The sequence below is a fragment of the Pinus tabuliformis genome, chromosome 9 (assembly GCF_031772625.1).
Source record: "Pinus tabuliformis cultivar Carrire ecotype Pingquan chromosome 9, CPIR1, whole genome shotgun sequence".
Taxonomy (NCBI): domain Eukaryota; kingdom Viridiplantae; phylum Streptophyta; class Pinopsida; order Pinales; family Pinaceae; genus Pinus; species Pinus tabuliformis.
This window is the reverse complement of record NC_142307.1, coordinates 23,538,868-23,564,979: the sequence shown is the minus strand read 5'-3', so window position 1 is coordinate 23,564,979 and position 26,112 is coordinate 23,538,868. Positions and strand designations below refer to the sequence as shown.

At 41.8% G+C, this 26,112-nt stretch overlaps 1 protein-coding gene across 1 annotated transcript in view; it reads right to left on the bottom strand.

The window, feature by feature from the left end:
* DEX1 (defective in exine formation protein (DEX1)) overlaps positions 1-25,341 on the bottom strand; it is a 320,259-nt gene extending 294,918 nt beyond the window's left edge. The window contains exon 1 of the mRNA XM_089441661.1: positions 25,134-25,341. The gene's annotated coding sequence lies outside the window, so the exon portion shown is untranslated. The remainder of the gene's footprint in view (positions 1-25,133) is intronic.
* Positions 25,342-26,112: the final 771 nt, after the last annotated feature.

The following is a 26,112-nucleotide window of genomic DNA, read 5'->3' as shown; positions in this document are numbered from 1 at the left end:
GCAATCCCAGGAGGGTATTTTCCTTTCCCAATCCAAGTATGCTTGTGATATTCTTCGTCATTTTCACATGGAAGACTGTAAGCCAGCCCCTTCTCCCTTTCAGTCTGGAGTCAAACTTTCAGTCTCTTGTACTTCTCCTGAAGTTGATGCTACCTTATACCGTCAACTTGTCGAAAAACTCTTGTATTTAACCCATACTCGTCCTGATCTTTCCTTTGCTGTTGGCCTTGTTGCTCGTTTTATGCAAAACCCCTGTGAAAGTCATTGGAAAGCAGCTAAAAGAATACTTCGTTATGTTCGAGGTACAGTACAGTTTGGGATTCATTACAGTGCCAAAGCAGCTCCTCTGTTAGTTGGTTTCACTGATTCTGATTGGGCTGGTGACCCTGATGATCGGAAGTCTACTGCCGGTTATGTCTTCACTCTTGGTTCAGGACCTATTACATGGGCTTGTAAGAAACAGGCTGCCATTTCTCTTTCGTCAGCAGAAGCAGAGTATCGTGGTGTCGTGGAAGCTAGTAAGGAAGCCTTGTGGCTTCGTCAGATCCTATCAGAGTTTGGCTTTGAGCAGCAGCATCCAACCACACTTTGGTGTGATAATCAAAGTGCCATTCAGCTATGCAAAGATCCAGTCCAGCATCAGCGCAGCAAACACATTGAACTACACATGCACTTCATCAGAAAGCTCATTCATGACCATGTTCTTGAAGTGCAATATTGTCCAACAGATGATCAGGTTGCAGACATCTTCACAAAGGCTCTCACAGAGGCGAAGTTCACTAAACTTCGATATATGCTTGGAGTTCAGGAAGTTGTCACTAAGGGGGGATAGGCTCTAGTGCCTCCTTCCTTCTCCTATTGTGTCATATTTGTAAATCCTTCAATCCTATCCCAAGTTGTTCTTAAGGGGGGATGTTAGGATATTCCGACACATAGGATATAGTTAAGTTCAACTTGGTCTAGTATAGAGTTAGGTTAGAGTTAGGTAAAGTGTGTTTCTTTACCGTTGTACATTTTGTAACTTACAATCCGACGGTCACGATATGTAGTGATCCGACGGTTCACTCTCACCTCGGTATTACCGACACTTGATCCGTGGCTTGACACCCGATTGGTCCATGAGTTCTATTTAAAGCGCATGGAGGGTCATTGTTCGGGTAATCCGTGCATGAGAGAAGCTTATGTAAATTTTCATTCTTTGATTAATAAATTGCCTGTAGTACCCACGTTGGGACAGGCCGTGGACTGTTTCCCTCCTTGCACTTTGAGGGTTTTAACCACGTCAAAAATACTGGTGTATTGATTTGAGATCTGGTTGTGAGCGGTGTCCTTTTGGTGTTCTTTCTGAGGAACTTACCCTGTAAATTCCTACACAGAGTGGGGGCGCTCCGCCGCAACCCTGAGACAGACTTTAGTTATGATGAGTTAAGTTCTATTTTACTAGAATGGTCGTCAAGTTTGCATGCGTAGTGTGAGAGCTTTAGTTCGTTGGAGTCTTTTTCAACTAGACTATAGGATGAGGTTGCAGTGACAAGTTTAATTAGAAGGAGTTAAGACTTCAATGTTGATTGGAGAGAGAATGAGTTGATTTCTCAATTAACTCGCAATCACAACTAAAGGAAACTCGTGACACTAGTGTGAACTACTAATCGAACTTTGCCTCCTAGCATGCATCAAATTCAACTAGGCAGAGAAGGACAAAGGCACAAAATAAATGATCATTCTTTATTGTGGAATGCGCAACAATTGAGGATCAATAGCGCGTGTAGATCTAGTAGCTAGAAGTGCACAAGGATTTAGGAGCGTAGTGCGCAAGATTTGTGGAGCAAGGGGTCAGAATTCATAAAGCAAGTCGAGACTATCTTCAGCAGAGATCAATTGTGCAGGGTCAAGATCCAGATCAAGGTCGAGAACAGTTGTAGAGCTGAGAATAGTGAGGAAAAGCATAGCACTTTCTCAGTGACAAATTGCTAGCTGCAGTAGTAGCGCGAATTGTAATAGATCTATCTGCTCAAAGAACAATCCATAAATTACCAGAACAAAAGAAAGCAGGTCTTCCCTTTTGGGTTTCCTCAATAAAACAAGTGTGTCAATTTTGTTTGCATGTGTTTTTATCTCGATTATTTTCCGCTGCATGTTGAAAGTTGGAAACTTGTATCTTGGTGAAAGTAAATTTGGTTTCAATTTTCAATTGCCTTGCTTTCAGTTGACTCATCTAAGTAGTTGTAGAGTTTCAACCTTGTCATGATAGTTAGCTTTGCTATGGCTTTGATAACAGAAGTTGGTTGATATACTTCTAACAAGGTATAACTAGAGTTCGTTGTGGAGCTGAAGATGGTTTGTCTATTTTTGTATGTTTTACTTTTGTTGCAGTGCCATTTATTTGTGGAAGTGACATTGTAATGCTAGGTCCAAATACCGCTCCTTTGAGAAGTGTATCACTTCCTCGAATCTTAACAGTGATGAGATATCGTGCACAAAATGATCCATCGGGTATTCCATGGACAATTTGTCTAATCAAAGAATCAATACCCGGGCCAACCGATAAATTATCCATTGATTTGGCAGCTCAAGGGACAAATTCCCTCCTTTAAAGAGCCTTCCTCATCCAAAGAAGACCCTCTTTGTCCTTGAAAGAATTTAATTTGGTCAAGGAAAAACATTATTTTTAATGAAAAAACCCACATGTGCACTGAAGCAAAGAAACTTGTTGCAAAAATCCAATTGTAGACTTGTATTTGTAAGTGTCAAATAAGTAATTATATTGTATTGAAATTTTGGTGGTGATTACAATTCTTCGTCTGAGTGTGCCTTTAAAGGCATTGACTAGCCATGAAGATGAGTGGTCACATCTTTTGACCCTTGTCCTTCCTAATTAATAATCATTAATCAATTAAAATATTTGAAGTATTATTATTACTTAATTAATATATTTTTTATCAATATTTTATTCATAACATGCACAAAAGTACATGTCGACCTAAGGACAAATTGGGTCTCCAAAGAAGCATATAATTTTATAAATACAAGTCAAGGCATCCTCATTTGGACATCACATCAACATCTTCTTCTTCTCTTGGAGGTTCGTACAAGTCTGAAATTGCAGGTCCTCTTTCACACATGTGAGTAGGAGAGAGAAAATTTCTCAATGGGCCAAAATCTCTCTTTGACCAACCTTCGACCATTCATAAATCTAAAAGGAAGAATTTGAAATCAAAGGGGAGCTCAATCTACCACCCTCTATCCACCGAGGAGCCACTTCTACCACCCGGAATCACTGCTAGCAGGAAGCCAATGCTACGACCCAATAAACTCTACAAGCGTGGAGCTAATGCTACAACCTAGTAAACTCTACAAGTAGGGAGCCAATGCTACGAACCTGGAAACTCTACCAGTGGAGAGCCCAATGCTACAACCCAGGAAACTCTGCCAGCGGGGAGCCAAAGCTATGACTCGGGAAACTCTGCCAGCGGAGAGCCAATGCTACGACCCAGGAAACTCTGTCAATGAGGAGCCAATGCTACGACCTAGGAAACTCTACCAGCGGGGAGCCCAATGCTACAACCCAGGAAACTTTGTTGATCTTCCCATCATGACCTTTAAGAATTAGTGGTAAAACCCCTACATCTCTAGCTTGAGCAGGATACCACTTACCATAAATAGTAAGGATCGCACCTAACTCAAGCAGCCAGCACCCATTGGCGAGATGGGTGGGAAAGACAAATGCCAACTGGGGTATACTCTTCATAGACCAAGATAGGGGAGCAACACCTTTGACCCTATGGGTAGCAGATAGGGGTGATACCCTATTGTCCAGAGATCCCTCAACCCTGGGAGTCCAACATCTCAATTCCTCACCCTGGGATCTTAGATAGGGGGGAAAAGCAAGCTCAATGTCCTTGATCAGCCCAGACCCTTACTTCAGGAGGGTCACATCTATCAATCCATGCGCCTCTTTGTAGATCATAAACATATCAACATGCTCACATCTAGTACCAACTCACCAAAGAGTTGCCTCAAACATCAACAGTCCTCTATTTTCCTGTTCGTGCAAGACATCAAAATCAAACATTATGTTAGAGCAAAAATTATGTCACAAAAAGGATACCTTATTCATCCTCCCTCTCACTGAGGCAACAACCACAAGCCTAAGCTTGTCGCATACAGCAGCACCGTCTCAATCTATGAAGATATCTTTGTCCTAGCTATATAGGAGATTCTTTGCCAGTCGAATCCCACTCTTGTTATCACAATATATCACATCATATCCAGAACCTGCTCAAACAGCTCTCCACAGAACTTTTGCAATAATGTACTCAATGTTCTCTTCCAATTATTTGTTTATCCATGCAGACTCATATCTCCTGAAGATCTTTCATCTCTAACTCAATGGCCAGCTCCCTCTTATGCTTGATCATCAGATGCTCATTACCTATCAAGAATAGATCGCCAACATATAAAACCAAAAGCAAAGACATACTTGGACCAACTTTTGAGGTTCAGATCATAACTGCTTCTAGGTGTCACCAAGTAACTATCAATGCAAACATGCCAGGCTCGGGGAGCTTGTTTCAAACCATGCAATGCTTTCTGCAATCATAACACTAACCAAACTAATATATCTGACCTCAAACAAATCAATATTGTGCAATCAAATCAATCAAACCTTATTGTCATGTCAACAATTGTCATTTACCAAGCAATATCAAACTTCATCAAGCCATCAACATGATCATAGTAATGTCTATTACTAAATGTAAATGCATACACCATGGATAAGTCATATAAGTTTTTGTCGTTCATAATGAAAATAACTGCATACTACAGACTCGCACTCACAAGATAAGCCAAGACATTCACATTCTCTATAATAAGTTAAACATTATGAAGACATGAGAAACTTCCTTTCCCATAGAACTCTTCCATCATATGCTCCATGATTGTAAGTTTGTCATACTCTTGGTGCGCTCCTGATCTCCTGCATAAGACATCAATTTTTGTGACCTACACGCATAATCACACCCATAGGCCTTATTCCGTGCGGCGGTGAGGCCTATAACCGCACTCTTAAGCCTTCTCCCAATAGTTGGAGCTAGGACTAGAAGAAATCTTCTCTGCCAAAAATCAGAACTTTGCTAAAACCTTTTCAACAACTTCAGATGATTATTCATGCCCATAATCCTTCCTTCAACAGTCAAGAGTCTTCTATTCATTTTTTGCAAATCATAGGTGTTAGAATCTCATGAAAAGTTTCTCCCTCTAAATGAGAAGCCTCTTCAATCATCACTATCAACCTGTCTATCATAATATTGTCATGCTACAGCAAAATTGTTAGATCATAAACTATACCAGGTTCTTAAACATGTATCAAGTCATCATCATGTCATCAAGCATTCATCAAGGGTTAGAGTCTTATAAGTGTATCTTCATAGTTCAAGGATCGTAATCACAACATCAAGTTAGCGCATCCAATTCTACCACATATCAAATTTACTAAACTTTACCAAGATCAACAAGGGAATCAATCTTATTGTCACACTTTCATCAAGCTTATCCCAAGCATTAACAACAATATCAAGCTACCATATATCAAAACAATGTGCTAGCCTTCTTTATGAAATCCATCATGTGTAAGAGCTCCAATATATATCACACGTACCATAAATCAAACTAACTTTCATATTCATGACATACCTCAGGGCTTATCTTTCCATCCAATATTGTAGCTTACATACCATGTAGTATTCATGTACCTTTTGCAGCTTGTAACACTTATTTGCCACAAGCAGTTGTAGCTCTTTGTCAATTTTCCACTAGCTCTTCTCTTCCTGCACTAGCTTTCTTTTCCTACACATCAGATGATCCTCAAGAAGGATCTGCTTTTCACATCTCATCTAAAGGTTAGAAGTATACATATGCTCAAATATTCATGCAAGAAGTATAAGCAATAGTCAAAACAAGAATAGCATCACAAAGAAATAACATAAACCCAAAAAGCACTTATCTTTAACAAGAAGTGATCAACTCCTTCTCAAACCAACCTTCAAGAGTCATTAATGTCACAAGAGCTAGAATTTGATCTTGCTAGGGTTTCTAGATTGCATATCTCAAACCTTTGTCATAAACTATGGTTTCTTCCAAACCTTAACTTCATAATATCCACCAAACCCTAATAACCAAATTGCCTAGGGTTTCCTTCAAACCCTAACATTCTTTTAGGTCTCCTCCATCTTCTCTTGCTTCCATCAAAGGTGTCCTTTTTGGGGCGATCTCAATGACTTTTCTTCAGCCCAACTTTGATACCATGTTAATTTTTCTTAGGGCTATATTGTTCTTTGCTTTAGATAATTGCACTTCTTCATTTACACATTAAATTCATTACATTATTCAGCAACATATGCAACTATATAGAAAGAACAATATCATCATCAATGCAACAGAACATAAAGGAACAATACAAGAAAAGCATTCACACATAGAGATACCAGGATTGGTTGGAGACTAAGGCAAAACCCACTACAGGAAAAACCTTTGAAATTCTTCTTCTTATTAGATTGTCATTGAATGATTCAGCAAAGAGAGAGTTCAATGATCCATATCTTCAACCATAAACCTATCCAACAAAATCAACTAAACAACATCCATGAGATGAACCCAACAATGCTAATAACCAAAACCTTGTTTCAGAAGCCTCAGAACAACTGTAACTATCTGTGGTCAACTATAAAACTCAAACTGTAGCTTCCAACCACACGCATGAGCTTGTGTGCCTGCGTTTGCGACCGAAATTTGCCTGAAGCATGCCTGTGGCTGGAAACCAAAACCCTAAACACACGTGTGAGCTTTGGACCCTGTAATCTCGGACCTGTATGAACCAAAATTTGAAAACCAACCTCAGACCTATGCGAGCCAAACCAAAGAAAGAAGAAATGATCATGATCATGATGATGTCCAGACTCCAAATGAAGGTCACTTGACTTGTATTTATAGCCATCCATGGGTGTCCAATTTCTCTTTTGGGCCGACCTATCCTTTTGTACACATATGGGATTTTCTTCAAAAGTACACTTTTCCTTGTCCAAATTGAGTGCTTCAATAGTTAAAAGTGGTCCTCTCAAAAAGAGGAATTTAGTCCCATGTTAGAATTTGTCACTGAGCTGTCAAAAATTAACAGGTGGCTATTAGGGGATGCATGGTTGGCCAAATAGATGTGAAGAACAAGAGAAAAGTTCTCCTATAATCCAATTACAATATGGATAGCACCGCAATTAATTAAATTATCCAATTTATCTCTATGGCTTTCAATTCACGACACAAATTGTCTGTTCAATTGTTTAGTAAATTGTGACAACATTGCAAATTCTGACTACAAATTTTTTTTATTAATTTTGCTATTGCCCAGATGTACAAACGATACGGACACCAAAAAAAATTATTGTATACAAACATATTTGAATGGTTTTTGTACGACTCCGTTTATATACATATAAGCAAAGTCATACAATAGGTCAATTGGTCAAGTCTCCGTAGTTAAAGCACCTTTGTTATTGAGAGGTCACGGGTTCAATTCTCTCAACACTCTCCACGTCAGGCTTTGTGGTGGAGCCGGCAGGAAGTGATCCCTTTGGGTGGATCTACCTGGTACAAATATTTCGTGGATGTAGCAGTCACCAATCTTCGAGGTCCATGAACCACATAGTATATATATATATATATTCCTAGTTTGTTTTATATTTCACAACACGCTAACTTTTCGCAATAGAATTCAACATTGTATATGGCCAAGGTCTTGATGTAGTCAATGACCAGGGATTAGAGAAACTCTTGAAAAAAAGTTGTTGGCCAAAAGCCAAATCATAAAAGGTTCAAATAAGGTGCGGCCAATGGCTAGGATCAGAAAGAAAGCTCTGATACCAAATATGATAACCAAAACCTAGCTCACGAGTTAGTTAACCAAAAAGCTTGGAATCAAAGGAAACAAATGACCACATATTCCTGACTTGCCCGACAGTGATTCACATTTGGGAACAGGTCCTTGTTGCCCTATCCATAACAATCAGATGGCATGGACTCAATGTAACAGATGCCTGGGATCTTTGGCGAGCTGCATCCCTGAATCCAAAAGTCCACTGCCTTCCACTGCTTATTTGTTGGTCTATTTGGCTCGCAAGAAATGGGATCATTTTCAGAGATAAAATGGCTCGATGGCAGTCCTCCATTGCCAAAATTGTTGCTGCATATCACGAAATACCAGATGAAAATCATACACCTGTTGGTCGCGTTGTATTACCTGAATCCATTGATCGCAATATTCCCTGGGCCTATTTTGATGGTGCAGCACAAGCACAGGGTTGTGGAGGGGGAATTCTACTGCATAAAACTGAAAATCATCACTACAAAATACAAATGGGTTTAGGAATGGGGACAAACAACTATGCAGAATTGATCTCTCTTAGACATCTCCTCCATTTTGCACTTGCACATGCATGCAATCATATTCAGATTTTTGGAGATTCTAAAATCATCATCAATTGGTTCAATAACATATCTGCATGTCATATGCACTCTCTCAGGAACATATTGGATGAAATCATGATCTTAAAAGCACAATTTAATTATATCTCATGTCAACATATTTACAGGGAATGTAATTCGGCTGCTGACCAACTTTCCAAGGAGGCCACGGCACATCCCAGAGGACTATGGATAATACAGGAGCAGCAAGGAGATGAACACTACCAGTACTATCATCGTCCCTATATAGATCGGGCCTATCAGAGGGCTGACAGGCCCTAATTTTTGCAGTATACAACAATGAATTATATCAGTACTAGTTGATACATTGTATATATTTTTGCTTATGAACTTATATGTTTACCCTGCGTGGTAATTTATGTACAAACTATATATTTTTGAAAGGCTTCGGCCAACATACTTCTATATATTTTTTGGAGGCTACGGCCAACATACTGCATATGCCATACAGGCATCTTCTACATGTAATTTTTCTATATTAATGAAAAGTTACGATTTTTCCTCTGGGAAAAAAACCAAAAAGCTTGGAATATAAAGTAACCCATTGAGGCGCTTAAATGTTTATTTACAAGTTAGCTATATGAAAGTGGTAATTGGTGATTGTTTGTGAATACTTGGTTTTGTGGAAGGAGGAGCTCGGTTGATGGCGACCCACTGGAACGGAACGGAGATGGCCTGAACAGGATGGCATTTTCGGGTATAGGGTACTGCAGTGGCCGACACCTGGCCTGCAACTACCCCTGACAGTTTTTCATCGGTACTCAAACTCGAGCTGGTTTCGCCTAATACCTAAAAACATTTCATCCGACCGAGTCATTTTCACTGTTTAGGGTTTCATTTGTTTTGAGGAGGGCTTGCGCACAGGCCATTTTCACCCCCCTCTTCCCCAACGGTTATGCGACTGTGCCCTACCCTAGCTCCCGTATCAGTCTATACTTCCCGAGGTCTTCGTATTTGTCTAGTTCCGTTTCCATTGTTGTCGATGTTGGTATTCCGTCGGCCAGCTGGTTTCGAGGTGGTTAGCCATTTTTTAGTGCAGCTATCACTATGGATGTTGACGAGGTGGATTATTCGAAGGATCCTCTGGAGGAGGGCTCCATCTGGCAATCCACGTTTGCAACTACTGAAGGTATGTACAGCGAAGACTTCTCTGGTAATTTTGTTGATCTCCCACAGTCCTCTGGTCCTGTTCACTCTGCCTCTGTTTTGCCGGAAGAACCCTCATCCTGGCCGCCTTTCTCAGTGTCGTCCCCGGCTACCCTAGGTTTTCTCTCGAATTGTTTACACCCTTCTCCAGATCTCGCAGGTCCTTCTACAGCGCCGGGTCTATCATCGGCTCCTCTGTCAGGAACTTGCCTGAAGTCCCCTTGTCGGCTGCCCCCCTCCCGTCCTCTGCACATTCCATCCCCTCAGGCAGTTTTTCCACGGTTCCCCTCCTCTCTGAAGTCGTTCCTGACAATCCCCCAAACCCTAACCCTATCCCCCCACCCGAAGCTCCGGAAGAGGCGAGGGTTTCTGTAAACCCTAGCCACCCAGCCTCCCGTCCCTTGAAGAAACAAAGGTGCTTCAAATCCCAGCTTATAGACGTTATTCCTTGGTTAGAGGAGGACATACAGTGGGGGGGCACGATGGACTATGCAGACAAAGTTCTGGTATTAGAGGGAGGAACTATTCGGCAGCCAGATTGAAAGCATGGGCCACGGAAATCTGGGGACAACACCTGGCTGATATCCCTTTTGTCCAGACTTTCATCCGCAGATGGTTTGCATTACGCTTTGCAAGGGCCGACCATACCAGTTGGGTTCTCTCTTCTTTCTGGCACTTTGAGAATGCTCTCGTGCTCCTTAAGCGTTGGACGCCTCTTTTCGACCCGGAGACTGAGCAAATTGGGGTCGGCCTGGTTTGGATTAGGCTCCCTGGACTGCCTCTACAGTACTGGTTAGAGGACATTTTTCAGAAAATTGGGAATTCCCTGGGCACTTTCATGGAGTTCGACAAGACATATCAAACCACGGGAATGATGGCATACGCAAGAATCCTTGTACACTTAGATACCAAAGGAGGTCTTCAGGAATTCATTACCATACAATGGAGGTCATTCTCGCAGAAACAGCCGCTGGACTACGAAGGTATCCCCTATCACTGCAGAAGGTGTCATCAGGTGGGGCACCTCTACAAGGCTTGCCCCCTCCTAAAGAAGCAAAAGCAGGCCTCACAAGAACAGGATCAGGAACTGCCAGCTGAACAGCCTCCTCCTCAGGCAGCGGAGACCTAGCCGGCGGAGCAGAACAAGACATCAGACACAGTGGAAGCGCCGCTAGCACCAGCACTGAAGAAGAGAGGCAAGAATCCTTTGCGGCCTCCCTCCCCACCTCTGACGCGATCCAGGGCTGCAAAAGGCGACGTCTTCTCTTCGGGTATGTCTCTTTTTTCTAATGTCTCTGCATCTCAACAATCTGCATCTTTTTTATCGCTCTCTTCCCAGCTGCCTCCTCAGGTTTTGGTTTCCCCTCCCCCTCTCCCCTCTGGCCCTGTTCTGGGCCCCCAGATTCCCCCCCTTCCCCATCAAGCAAGACAGTCCTATATGTCCTGCTCCCTCCCGGTGCCTCTTCCTATTTACACCTCTTGCTCCCTCTTCTCTGCCCAGATCCCTTCTCTTCCGCCACCCTCCCCCTCGGTTAACTTTGCCCCGAGGTACTCTACCCGCTCTAAAACCAAGCAGAGAGAGCCAGATGAAGTAGGCCTTGATGTGGATTCTTCCCTGGTTTCGCCCAGACCAGGGAAGGGCAAACCTTCCAACCTTCACAAGGCGATTGCACAAGCTAGTGATGAGGTTGTCCAAGGCAAGCAGAAAACCATTGAAAGGGTACTTAGAGCAAAGGATACCCTCCCCCCCCCCCCCCCCCCCCCCATGAAGCTTTTATCTTTCAATTGTAGAGGGTTGGCTAGTCCCGAGAAAAAATTAGCCCTAAAGCGACTATTTCTGTCTGAGATGGTCGATGTGATTTTCTTACAAGAAACCCTAAGTATGGTAGATTCGATCATCCCCCTTTTGAAATCTTGGTTATCGGACTGGACCTTCCATGCTCTGGATGCCTCTGGACGATCTTGGGGGGTCGCTATAGGGTTCAGGAACAGAACAATTGAAATAAGGAACATCTGGGGTGGTGGGGGATTTATCGGAGCTGATATCTTCTCCAAGGACTTGGAAGATGAGATAAGAGTTATCAATGTTTATGGCCCCTATCAAAACAGAGAGACCTTTTGGAGAAGGCTTTTCGGTACCTCTCTCTTTCAGGCAGACAATGTGATCCTAGGCGGGGATCTGAACTTCTCTTTGGGATTCATGGAATCATGGGGCCACATGGCTCAGATAGACCCGCTATCTAAAGTTTTTATGCATATGCTAGAGGACTATTATCGGATCGACATCCCATCGGCTAAGATCCAGCACACTTGGAAAACAATCGCACTGGAAGCCAAAGTCTAGCTCGGAGATTGGACCGTTTCCTTATAAAGGAGGCCTTCCATGCCAGACATTCCCGATCCAGGCAATGGGTAGGCAACGGGGGAATCTCGGACCATCCGCCTATATTTCTGGAATTGGATGACAGCTCCCACAAGATCTCAGCTCCATTTAAATTCAATTCAACCTGGCTAAGGGACCCCACCTATATCAAGCTGGTCACCAAGTTCTAGCAATCCCATCCGATCTTAGAGGAGGCGGATCCTGCAAAGGTTTTGTCATTAATCTCAAAGAACTAAAGGGCTTATCTAGAGAATGGGCGCACAAGAAGAGGGAACAGGAGGACATAAACTTAAAACAAGCTGAACAGGCCATTTCAGATATTGAAGAACAATCGGAGGGTACCTTTACCTCTCCGGAGCAAAAAGAGCAGTGTGATCTCCTAATAAAACAGAGATCCCAAATTCTAAAGGACAGAGAAGAAAGTTGGCGCCTCAGAAGCAGGGCAACCTGGCTTAAGGAAGGAGATGATAACACAAAGTTCTACCATCGTTTTGCAAATGGGCGAAAGACCATTAATACCATTTGGGAGCTCCAGAATGACCAGGGACATAAAGTTAATACCTCCAGAGAGTTGGCATCCTTAGCCAGCTCACATTTCAAAAGCATATTCTCGGCCTCTGGAGCGGCCAACATTCTGGAGATCATGCGCATAGCAGAACTCTTCCCCCAGTTTGTAGAGATGGAAGAAGCTGAGGAACTTTCCAAGGAGGTAACCTTGGGGGAATTAGAAGCCACCATCAAAGGATTTCAAAGAGACAAGAGCCCAGGGCCTGATGGCTGGACTATAGAATTCTACCTTGCTTTTTTCGACATCCTGGGCCATGATCTGCTCAAGGTGGTGGAGGACTGTCGCCTCTCTGGAAGGATGTCGCCAGCTATCAAGTCCACTTTCATTGCGCTCATTCCCAAATCTGACAAGCCCTCCTCTTTTAATGACTTCCGGCCCATCTCGCTGTGCAATTGCCTTTACAAGATTATGGCCAAAATCATTGCAAACAGGCTCAAGCCCATCCTCTCGGCGCATATTTCCCCCAAGCAATTTGCCTTCCTTCAGCACCACCAAATCCATGAGGCTGTGGGAACTGCACAAGAACTTCTTCACTCAGTGCACATAAGGAACCTGAAAGGTATGATTCTAAAGGTGGATTTATCTAAGGCTTTCGATAGAGCAAATTGGCTCTATATTCGATTGCTACTTACGCACCTGGGCTTCCCCTACATATACATCAAATGGATCATGAGCTGTATTACCAATGTCTCATATAGTGTTCTTAACGGTGCTCCTACTCCTTTTTTCTCGGCCGAGAGGGGCCTACGGCAGGGTTGCCCCCTCTCTCCCCTACTATTCCTTCTCATCATGGAAGGCCTAAGCAAATCTATAGGGGCTGAGCACAGAAGGGGCAGAATAGTGGGCATAAAGATTATGGACAACTGCTTCTTAACCCACTTACTGTTTGTGGACGATGTTCTCATCTTCTTGAATGGAAGTATTGGAGACACCACAGTCCTACAGAACGTTTTTGATCTCTTTCAGAAGGCATCAGGTATGGTTATCAATGTTCACAAGTCTACTCTAACTGCAGCAGGCTGCTCCCAGCTTGAGGTACAATGCACTTCACCAGCTAAAGTAAAGCCTCTGGGCTACAAAATTGTGGATTGGGCTTGGCTCATCTCTAAGGTGGAAAAGCGACTGAACATTTGGTACAACAGATATCTTTCTCGAGCTGGCAGGCTAATCCTCATTAAAGTTGTTCTGGAAGTGACCCCGGTATACTGGATGACTTTGGCCTAGATCCCTAGGGGGATTCTTGCCAGGCTACAAAGCATCTGCAGCAGATTTCTATGGAAAGGCAACAAACAGGGAAGTCTCTTTGCCTGGGTTAAATGGGATACTATTGCTAAACCCAAGAGATGGGGGGGGTGGGGCATCAAAAAACTAGACATCTTCGCCAAAGCACTAGCAATGAACTTGGGTTGGCAGCCAATTACAACTCAAAGTCTCTGGACGAAGGTTGCCTATGCCAAGTATATCTCCCCTACAAACACTATGGATTGGATCCGGATGGACCATCGGATCAATAGCAATATATCCATCATCTGGAAGGCGGTGCTAAACTCCCTTCCCCTCATTCGTGAAGGTCTAACATGGAGGATCCATGAGGGGAATGCAGTTCGAATTGGTGTCGACCCCTGGATTGGATGCGGGAATGCTCACAGGCTCCCAGCAGAAGTGACCGGACTTCTAGCGGATCAAGGCTAAGGCACTAACACAAGCTCATATTCGGATATTAGATGGAGAAGACGAAATCGTGTGGGCACATGCTAAAAATGGAAGATATTCCCCTAAGGATGGGTACCTGAAGCTCATGGAAGCCACAAAACCTGAGCATTTAGAGCCATGGTGGAAAGCCCTTTGGAAGCTAAAAGCGGCCCCCAGATCGCGATTACTCATGTGGTCCATCCTCTTCAACAAAATCCCGACCGGACTAAACTTAATGAAGAGATCTTTCCATGGACCCTTCTGGTGTCACCTGTGCAGAAGCAATGAGGAAAGTACTGAGCACCTTTTCCTGGACTGCCCTATCATCTCCGAGCAATGGAACATCATTCTGGCACATTACCCCTCCCTTCAGGGATGGCGGGGGGGGAATATACGTGAGGCCTGGCTTAGTTGGTTCGGCGGACACAGGGGAAAAGACAGGAATCTGCCCCTTTTGATGTGCTGGTCTATTTGGATGGCAAGGGACCGAGCTATTTTCGACCTCAAGGATCCCCACTGGCTCTCCATCAGAACCAGAATCACAGCCGACTTTGACTCGCTACCTGAGGAAGTCTCTCAGCCTCCCCCTAGGGACATACAACCAGAACACATAGATAAATCAATTCCTTGGGCCTATTTTGACGGGTCAGCCCAAGAAGAGGGCTGTGAGGGGGGGGCATCCTCTACCTAAGGGAATCTCACTGTTTCAAAATCCAAATGAACCTAGGAAGAGGCACAAACAACTATGCTGAGCTTGCCACTGCAAAACATCTCCTCCATTTTGCTCTCGAAAAACATTGCACTCATCTCCAACTGTTTGGGGATTCTAAACTTGTTTGCAACTGGCTTAATAGAACATCTCATTGCTCTGCTTTCTCATTGAGGCACATTTTGGATGAGGCACACAGACTTATAGCATCCTTTGATAACTTTGTATGTCATCACATTTACAGGGAGCGCAACTCAGGGGCAGACTACCTATCAAAGGAGGCAGCGCGCCGGCAGGAAGAGGACTGGTTGATATAGGAAGAAATTGATGGAACCTTCCATCAGTATTACCACAGACCGTTCATAGATCTTCACCTGCACCAGGGGTTATAAGCACTCTGTCTTTACATTTTTTTATTTTCCTAGTATTTCGCATGCTGTTTTATATTTTCTGCTCATATGGTTCTACAGAACTCTCTTCTAGAGACTATCTTGACAGACTTTCAGTCAAGACGGTATCAGTGATATTACAAATTTTGAGACCTTCATGATCTCCCTGCGTGGAGAATTCAGTTTACTGTTTTTTGCTGTTGTTTATTTGTCGATTAAAATCCGATAAGTAACAGTAATTTTGAGACCTACATGATCTCCCTGCGTGGAGAATACAGTAATTTTTTTGTTGTTGCTGTTTCGACAAACAGTCTGGGCAGGCAATCAACCTCAATATGCATATGCTAAGGCATCTACAGAATGTAATTTCTCTTCACTAATAGAAATTACGACTTTTTCCAAGGGAAAAAAAGTAACCCATTGAGGATCAAATATATAACGTATAAAATGTATTAGAGAATTGATATATTCAGTTACAAATGAGGGCCCCGTATAAATACTAGGTGGGATGCCCTTTCATGAATAGTCATGTCCCAACTAACCGACATGCCTTTTCATAAGTGCTAATTATACTTATTAATAATTATTATTATTATTATTTATTGATATATTTATGTTCATACCACAATGACATCACAATGAACCTATGCAGCATTTTTAGCACTTGGGGCCATGATGGATGATGAAATTTCAAGGGAAACAAATCTACAAATTGAAAAGAAAAAAAATGCAAGTACAATGCAAAACCTATGATAAATTTGAAACAAAAAGAGGCAGAGTTAGCCAAGAAAGAGAGGCTGATTTTTACTTAAGAGAGGAAAAAAAAATAGAGACAGCAATCAAATCTACAATTTTTTAGGAGAGAAAGCATACCTGGGAATGAAAACCAGCTGCCAAGGCCTCCTCCCAAAGATGCCAACTCTAGTGGACAGCTCCAAAATGACAAACAACCTCCAACCTTCTTGTTGTTATACTGCTGCTACAAAGGTCAGGGCTGTTGCAAAACTCTCCAAGCTCACAAATGCTCACAAAAACTCAAAATGAGAGGTGTGAGACAAATAGGAGAGGAAGGTTTGGTTTTATAGCTTAAGGGGGGTTGTTTTTGGAGGGAAACAGCCCCTGGCTTCCTCCAAAACCACTTCCCAAAACCACACATGGGTCCCGTGAGCTGTCACGAATGAGTGTGCTGACCAACCAGTTAGGACCAATTTGTACTGGTTAGGTACCAAACTGGCATAAAGGGGGTTGTTGCTGCAGGGAAACAGCCCCAAGTTTCCTCCAAAAGCACTTTAAAAAACTGCATCATGGTCTCATGAGCTACCGCACAAGTTAGTGTGTTAACCAGCTGCTTAGGATCGGAACAAGCTAGGTAGGGTCAATTTGGTGCCTAATCGATACAAATTGGCCCTCCAATCCAGTTAGGCCTCCAGTTCATAGCCACACCCAGTCCAACCAGCCAATTTGACTGGTTCTGATTGAGACCGCACCAGTTTTTAAAACCATGCATAGAACAAGGAAATGGCCAGGTCACTCTCATTCTGATCATTGCAATTTGGTGACAGATCGATGAGCAAGAGGGAGTTGTATGTGTTTCTATGTGTGTGTGTGTTTTAATGATTACATGAGACAGAGAGATTGACATGCCTAATCAGTGATTCTGGCTTGAGAGGTAAATTTTTACTAATGTCATGACAGATGATTTCAACAGTCAATACTACCACCAATGGGGGTACACAAAGGCCTTGGTGCTTTTGATTAAATGCCAATCCCATACCCTCATGCATAATATAATACAGTACCAAAATGGTGCAATCCTGACAATCGTGAAATGTTGAAACCCTGAAAACTGTTAAGTCTGCTAAATTCTGAATGGGATATGAAATTTACGTTCTTCAGATGAAATCCAATAAGGTTGGAACCACTCTCAAACATTCTGGAACTATTAATGATAATGTCAAAAATTTAAGAGAGGAAAGATAAAGAGAACCACATTTTTTATTTTAAGAATTTAATATTTGCCGTTATGGCTGATTTCCCCTTTATTTCTCCTTTTTTCTGTTCCTTTCCTAAAACAATGAGCAGGTTGGGGACTGATTAAGATCGGAACGAGCATGCCAGTTCTGTTCAGGAGCTGGTTCAGGGTCCTCCAGGGATGAATTGGTCTGGACCAGCCACCTCCAGTCCAGTCCAGCTGATTCTAATAACACTAGTTCAATATTGGAGCTTCTGGAGGTTAAGGATGTTAAATTATGCAAATAGGGTCAAATTCCACTTTGGATAGCTCATTTGATGGAAATAATTATTTGTTAAATTGGCAACTAGGGCCAAACTCCATGTGGGTCAGCTTATTTATGGCAGCTGATATTTTTATTGGATCCCTCTCGTCGAGAGGTGTAGGATTGATCCAAAGATCATCCGATTCCGATAAGTATTTATGGAGATATGAATTTATTTTGTTTATGTAATTATTATCAAGCCGACCAACTCTTATGTAGGCTCTAGAAGCTCAGCCGACGTGTCTATTCAACCTCAACGTTTTAGTATAAATAGAGGAGGATTTGAAGTCATTTGGTAACTCACTTCAAGTGATCTCCTCTCCACGTCTTGGGTTTTTGGAGAAGGAGATTCACACTAGATTACGCCGACCTAGTATGATGCCCTAACGGAGAACGCAGTCATGAACTTATACGCTGTTCTAAGCAGCCCTAATCGCAGTTAATGGATGCCTTTATATAGAGGATCATATACGCTGTTCATAAAGGATTATATACGTTGTTGTCAAAGCGCAGTTCATAGAGTATCTTACACGCAGATAATGATGACACAGCCATACGCTGGGAACGCAATATATATATGCTTCGCTGTAGAAATATTATGGAGCACAATATATATATATATATATATATATATGCGTTGTTCTCAAGGAACTCACACGCTGTAAGATAAATGGTGGGTTTTAACTTGCCTCTGTGCTTCAAGGGGTGCGTGTTAAGGTGGCTGATTTTTCAGGAAGATGGCGTGAGCTCTGTTTTTTCACTGTGCGGGGGTCCCAGGCTAGACGGTGGCAGTGATCCTCAGGGGTGTGTATTTAGTTCCATGCTTCTGGCGTTTGGGTGAGTTCTGGTCCGCTGTGGTTGTGGGCAGGAGCTTTGTTCCCGGTCCCGATGTTATGCAGAGCAGTGCGAAAGGAACTGGCGAGAAATTTCCAGGTTGCTGCATCGTTATTCGGAGTCATCCTCCTTCAGTGGCTTTGGGTCAGGTCCTGTTATTCCTGGTCAGATAGGTATGAGTTTTGGCTGGTTCCACCATCTCTAATTTTCGATGGGCTCACTCTTTTGCTGTTGTTAGTCTGGTTTTTATAGTTGTATTACTTACCCTCGGCTCAGACAGGGGGGCGGGGTGTTCTCTACATGGTGCTGTAAGTCTGTTGTGGTTGTATTAATTCTGGTAGTTTGACCTGGTGTACGTGTTCCAAAGCTGTCTGGCTTCTGGGTGCGAGGGTTCTCTTCTGTGGGCGGCTTGTGGTTATTTCGGTGTATTGTTTGGTTTATTTTCTATTTGGCTCTAATAATGTCGAGACAGCGGATGCGTAGCCGCAGAGGGTCTGGCGGGCAGCGCAACCTGTTTGCTTCTCAGTACGAGGAGCAAGAAGCAGCAATGATTTATCGTTCAGTGATTTTCCCTAATATCCGAGAAGAAATTCAACAGGTCGAGAATCATGTTACTCGTGAGCGTGGGGCCTTCTCCGACACAGAAATCATGGCAGAGGTTTCTAGTTGGCTTCCTGACCCTGGTGACAGCAGGGGAAGAAGGATCCAATACATGAATTCCATCACATTGTATTGGCAGGTAAAGACCCTGTTGGGACTTTTCCTCTAGGAAAAACCTGAAGAGAGACATGAAATTATTTCCTTTGTGAACGGGATTCGCAGAGAGTGGGTACACCAGATATCCATCATTCTGAATGAGATTCGCAGAGAGCAGGTACACCCGATGTCCATCTTGGAGAGGATGGATGCCCGCCTCGTACGTTTGGGGACTCATCTGCAATGTCATGACTGCAAATTATCTTCAACTGATCTCATCGTTATAGGAGATGATCTATGCTTAGATCTAGATAAAGTCAAAGTGTTGACTTCTGTTGTAAATGTACTCTCTCTCTCTCTCTGCTGAACTTTGAAGATAAAAGAAGATTTGATCAAAGGGTTTCCCCACACATTGTGGGGTTTGTCCCTGGCTCGTGCCATATCTTGTGTCCTCTTGCCTTGGCTTGTCTTCTGTGTTTTATATTTATGTTCTATCTGCAGTTTATCGTAATGTTGATGTGATTGCTATCTGTGAAAATTTAAATAAATTGCTCTAGCATAGAACATACCTAAACTTAACATTATTGCATTAAATTCCTCTTTCCAACACAACCAAAATCGACCTAAAGATCACTCAGATCGGACAAGAAGAAGAGTGTTCTTGAATTAATACGTACCCACTCATGTGCAAACTGTCAAGGTCAGCTTCAATGACGTGTCTTCTCACGCTCATCGATTCATATAAATACCAGTGTTGTGAAAATCATTATCGGGAGCAAATCAGCGAGGGGAAAAAAATCGTAAAAATCTATTAAAAAAAATGAAAAAAATCACTGAATTAATCGCGCGATATTATCGGAACAAAAAATAAAAATAAAATATCGAGATTTTTTATGTTATCGCGATTTTCGCAACACTGATAAATACAAGAGACCTTCATCCTCATTTGGCACTTCATCACACTCACATATCTTATCTCTCCTCTTCCTATTGGTTCATACAACTCAGAGAAAAAAAGGTTTTCCTCACACGTGTGAAGGACAAGGGGTTGTTTTTCTGGGCCGAAAAACAGCCCCTTGAAAAATACAAGGCAAGGTTCGTAGCCCTTGGATTCTCTCAAAAAGAGGGAGAAGATTATGATGATATATTTTCTCCTGTGGTCTGATATACAACCATCCGTTCGATAGTAGCCCTTGCAGCAAGTCAAGGATGAACTCTCCATCAAACGGTTGTGAAGACCGCTTTCTTACATGGTTTGCTTCAAGAAGTGTAAGTTGAACAACCTCCACGATTTGAAGTGTAAGCAAGCCCCCGGTGCTTGGTATGCTTGTATTGACAGTTACTTGATAAAGCTGGGATGGAGCAATGTTGATCCAAACTTGTACTTCAAAACGGTTCAAGGTATGCCTCTCATTTTGGTATTATATGTTGATGAATTATTCATGACAGGTGCAAACCCTCTCATTCTAGAATGTAAGAGGAAGTTGGCTTCCGAAAGTATGGCAAAATTCGGGTGAGATTTTTCTTTCACAAGGAAAATATGTTGTGAAACTACTAGAGAGATTTGGCATGGTTGAGTGTAAGTCCTTGCCTACACCTATCGATATGAATTTCAAGAAGCTGTGTGGAGAAGTCGCTGGACCAAACCTAGCAAACCCTTCTGAGTATAGACAACTGGTTGGTAGTCTGATTTTTCTCGTGAATACTCACCCCGATATATATTTTGCAATTAACACCTTGAGCCAATTGACCGAGCCTCACCATGTACATTGGGTTGCTACCAAGCATGTATTGAGATATCTACATGGTACTATTAACCTTGGACTGAGATATGCCGCTAGAGACGTTAGACTCCATGGATATACAAATGCAAATTGGGCTAGTAATGTTGTTGACAAGAAGAGTACTTCCGAATGATATCATGGATGAGCAGGAAGCAGAAATTCGTAGCCCTTAGCACTGTTGAGGCCGAATATATTGCACCTAGCCTTGCAAGTTATGGAGCAATTTGGTTGAGGAAGCTCTTTGGAGAGCTATTTGAGCAGGTTTTGGAAACGACAGTCATCTATTGCGACAACGAGTGGAATTTGTTTGTCAGAAAATCTTGTGTTTCATGACAAGTCCAAGCATATCGAGATCAGATATCATTACATCTGTGACATGGTGCAAAGAGGAGCCGTGAGACTCCTCCACATTTCGACAGATGAGCAGATCGCTGATATCCTCCCCAAGGCTTTGCTGAAAAGGAAGTTCTTGGTCTTCAAAGAGCAGCTTTGACTGTTGACATAACCCTTTCAAATAATGGTTTGGGTTGATCAAGAACACTAAGCAGTGCTTTTCCCCCTTGGTTGAGCTCCCAGGCTCCTAGGGATGAGAGACCTCTAACCGATAGGACGAGGAGACCTGGGATCTCCCCTAGTCAGAGTATGCCCCAGTTAGCGTCTTACCCACTCTGTGGGATAACCTCTCCCATCTGGCCAATGGGTTGAGGGACTTGGGATAGAGTGTGACCCCTACCCCTTGTAATAGGTGGATCTCGCCCATGTTGGTGGATGCATGTGTTCTACCAACTAACTCTTTAGGGTTAAGATGGTTGATCAGGGACAATAGGGTAGAGTGTGATCCTTACCTCTAGTAAGTTGATCTCACCTATTGCCAGGGACTTTGGGGTAGAGTGTGATCCCTACGCTTGGGTAGGTTGGCCTCGCCCATTGTCTTTGGTTCCGGCTGGTAGCTATGGCTCCCTGAAGATGATGACGATGATGATGATGATTCTGGGTGGTAGCAAAGTTTCCCTGATCGCAATAGAGGCAGGTTGGTAGCTAGAGCTCCCCTGCAGCATTTCTTCTTCTTTAGATTCGAGAATATTCAGCATGATATGAGCGAGACAAGCAGAGATGTTACACAATGACAGGATGACATGATGATCTATGGACATATATTGACAAGTGGAATTCTCCCTAGTTGAGAGCATTGTTTTAAAAATTGGCCGGCTTGAACTGAGTCCTTCAAGCTTTGTGATGATTTTTGTCATTTGTTTGAGAATATGATCCATGCGAAATTCTAAATTCGGAGGATTGTCCCTGAAAGGGGGCCAAGATTCTGACATGGCAAAAGCATACTCTTGTCCATTTGTGCTAGAAGAGCTTCACCAAGCTAAGACCTGAGCCGGATACGAAAAAGGGATCATAAGGAAGCACAGGGAATAAAGGACTAAATCTTGTAGTAGGTCAATGGCCTCGTAGCTTGTAGCATTGTTCTTGGGCTTTATAGGCCATTTGGAGCCTCATTGCTTATGTATTTTGTCGATGATATGTATTGCACTCGGTGTAATTTTGATATATTTATTTTTACATGGTATATAAATGAGCAAAATTTGCATATTTTGTCTCTATTGGCTTGGAATCATGGTTTTAAATCTTAAAAATATTTTTTTTCATTAAAAAACAGTTTTTAATGTATTTTTTTTTAAATCGGTTCATTGAGATCTGACCCGTCCCGGTTTGACCGGTTCCGGTTCCAAACCCAGTTTATTAGGTGGACTGGTCTGGTCACCGATTCTAGTTTTTAAAACTATGGTTGAGAGATAGTGTTAAATTATGCAACTAGGGTAAAATTCCACTTTGGACAGATCATTTGATGGAGATAATTATTGCATTAAAATCTTCTTTCCGACACAGCCAAAACCAACCTAGAGATTACTCAAATCGGACAAGAAGTGTGTTTTTGAATTAATACCCACTCATGTGCGAACTGTCAAGGTCGGCTTCAATGACATGTAGGCTCAAGAAGCCCAAAGGACATGTCTTTTCACCCTCGTCGATTCATATAAATACAAGAGACCTTCATCCTCATTTGGCACTTCATCACACTCACGTATCTTATCTCTCCTCTTCCTATTGGTTCATACAACCCAAAGAAGAAAGATTTTTCTCACGTGTGTGAAGGACAAGGGGCTGTTTTTCTGGGCCGAATTACAGAGTTGTTGCAAGTCAAATTACAGAGCAGTTGCAGAGCATTGACCACGCACTTTCACCTATCATTTGACTGCAATTTTTCCACTAAAATTTCAATTTTTGTGGGCTGCAGCTTTTGGCACCAAAACCGAGAAGTTCTGGGCACTTTGACCTAGCCTGACCGCAGGGTTGACCACAGAAAATTGCAGGGCGTTGACCTAGATGAAATAGACATCATTTGACTTCGGTTTTGGGTGGAAATTTTTTATTTTTTGCAGTCCACATTAGAAGGCACGAAAATCAAGGAATTCTGAGCAGTTTGACTGTTGTTGATTTTCTGGTTTGACCACAGAATATTGCAAACTGTGACAGCACTCTCTCTCCATTGACAAAGGTTGACTGGAGTTTTTTGGGCTGTTTTGGCTGATCCTCGACCAGTAAAAGAGGCCACATTGACTGGGCACTGACCGAATTAAATTAGAGCAGATTTGACCTTGATTTGACTGTTGTTGACTTGACTAGTTAGGGCAGTCAACTGCTGTTGACTTTTTGCAGATTTGACAGTTGACCAGATTTGACTCTTCCTCATCATCTTTGACATTGGTATATTGATTTGTTTGGATATTGGATATTGACATTGGACATTGGCTAGTCAAAGTTTGACTTTGACTCTTGGATGATGTACTCTCTCTGCTGAACATTTGAAGACAATCTAATAGAAGAAGAATTGCAAGGGTTTTTCCCTGGTCATTGACTAAATATTGTGTCCCTTGTCTCTTGGCTGTCTTTCATTGTGCAATTGTCTAATTGTTCTATCTACTATTGCTCTACTGTCATTGGATAATTGAAGAAGTAAATTATTAAATTGGACGCTACTGGATATTGCTGAAGTAACAGTTGCAGCATAGAACAAATTGATGAAAAATTAAGAAAGGAAGCATCTTCAATTAAAACAACGAGAAAGGGATCACTGGGACTGTTAATCACATTTGATACTAGTACAACAGACCAATGGAATGCTTAATGCATCTCTAGGTTTTAAGGAAGTCTTTTAAAGCAAAGCAGGAGTAAATTAAACTAGTTTCAACTGAAAATCGCTCTTTTCCAATTTCCAATGAAAGCTGTCTTCAATTTTTACTTATCAAAGAAGTGCAGAGTATGGAAAGTGTTTCGCCTTTAGAGTTCTTTGATTGAGGCCTGCTTCGCACAGATTGCTGTGTAGAATTAATTATGTTTTCATGGCCCAAAGCATAATATGCTCTATAAATTTTGTTAACGTACATCCAAAGGTACTCTAAACAACGTTGAAAATATGATGGAATCTATGTTACCAGACACAGAGAACGGGCAACGAAACAGAAAACCGGGTACAGAACAAGAAAATGGGTAGAGACTTTTGAGGGACAACAAATGTGAACCCACTACCCCTTCCAGATAATATCATGCATATAGAACTGATTGTTAGTGTACAATGTAATGCCAAGACCAGCTTGGAAACAGGAAGGAATGAGAGAGAGGTCTACTGGTTAGGTTTCTGGTAACATGGGAATTTACTAAATTTGCTCTAAACATATTTACTAATCCTGATTGATCTACCACTGTGACTCGGCCCTAGTTTTCACCAATATCAAATATTTGTTAAATTAAATCAGGATGAGATCGCTAAAATTTATCCGACGCAAAGTAGATAGAATGCATACTTTTCCCATGTGATAGAAGCAGTTTTGCAACTCAAACGAATTACGAAACCAAGCAGTCTGATTGAAATGTATGTCATGCCGAGGGTTTAGAAGCATCGAGACAACATTCTTCGCGAAAAAAATCACTATTGCTAATGGACCACGTTCTTTATAAAAATTATCTTTAGGTAACATGCAACAAAGATTCAGAACTCTCTTCAACAAATTTATCTGAACATCAAAAGTTCTTGAAAATGAACAGCAACATACCTCGGAGGATTGATTGGAGATCCGAGCGGCAAGTAAACTTCAGATCGAAGGACTGGAGAGTAGCGTACCTTCGGATTAGGATCTGTCGAATGCCGAAGATATTACAGTGAATTGATGAACAAACTGGTGCCGGCAGCTCGGTTTCTTTCTATGTGCAAATGCGAGATTTAGATGACCGTGTTGTTTTAACTCTCGAATTGCGTCTAACAAATGAACATGTAAATGATATGTCTTTAAAAACAAAATTAAAGTTTTAAAATAAATTTAAAAATTTTATTTTATTTTCCTTTAGCAAATATCTTAAACAAAAGTTTAATTTTATTTTATTTTCCTTTTAGGAAATATCTTAAACAAAAGTTTTAGTTAAAAAAAAAAAAAAAAAAAAAAAACATTTCATTTATTTAATTGGTTTTTTTATGGTTTAATTTTATATATATATATATATATTTTAACACACTTATAATTTTTAGATTTTTTCCTTTTATGAATAATTTTTTGCTTCTTTATGATAGATGAAGTGTTCACTCAAAATATTAGACTGTTCAATATTTTATGACATAGTTCTTGGTATAAATTACTTATACATGAGTTATAATTGTCCTTCTCAAGTTAACTAAATTTAAACATAAAGACTTGTCCCATTTCAAACACCCTATTGGGGACCACTCTCCTTTGTATTAACTAATTTTACAAGAAAAAAATTTAGAAGAATATATATATAGAGAGAGAGAGAGAGAGGAGAATGGTCCCCATATGGGGTCTGGGTTGTTTGGAAAGGGACAAGGGGGGGCACGCAAATGTTGTCCCTCCATGCATTAACGTAGGGGGACATGGTAGTGCAACCTCTTTCCCCTATGATTAATCACCACACACATTGCATCAACCTCGCAATTTAATGGATCATAAATCATTTATGTTAATGGAGGTCCTTTCCTCCAGTCTCGGTTTAATGTGCAATTCACACAAAGGTCTTGTTGGG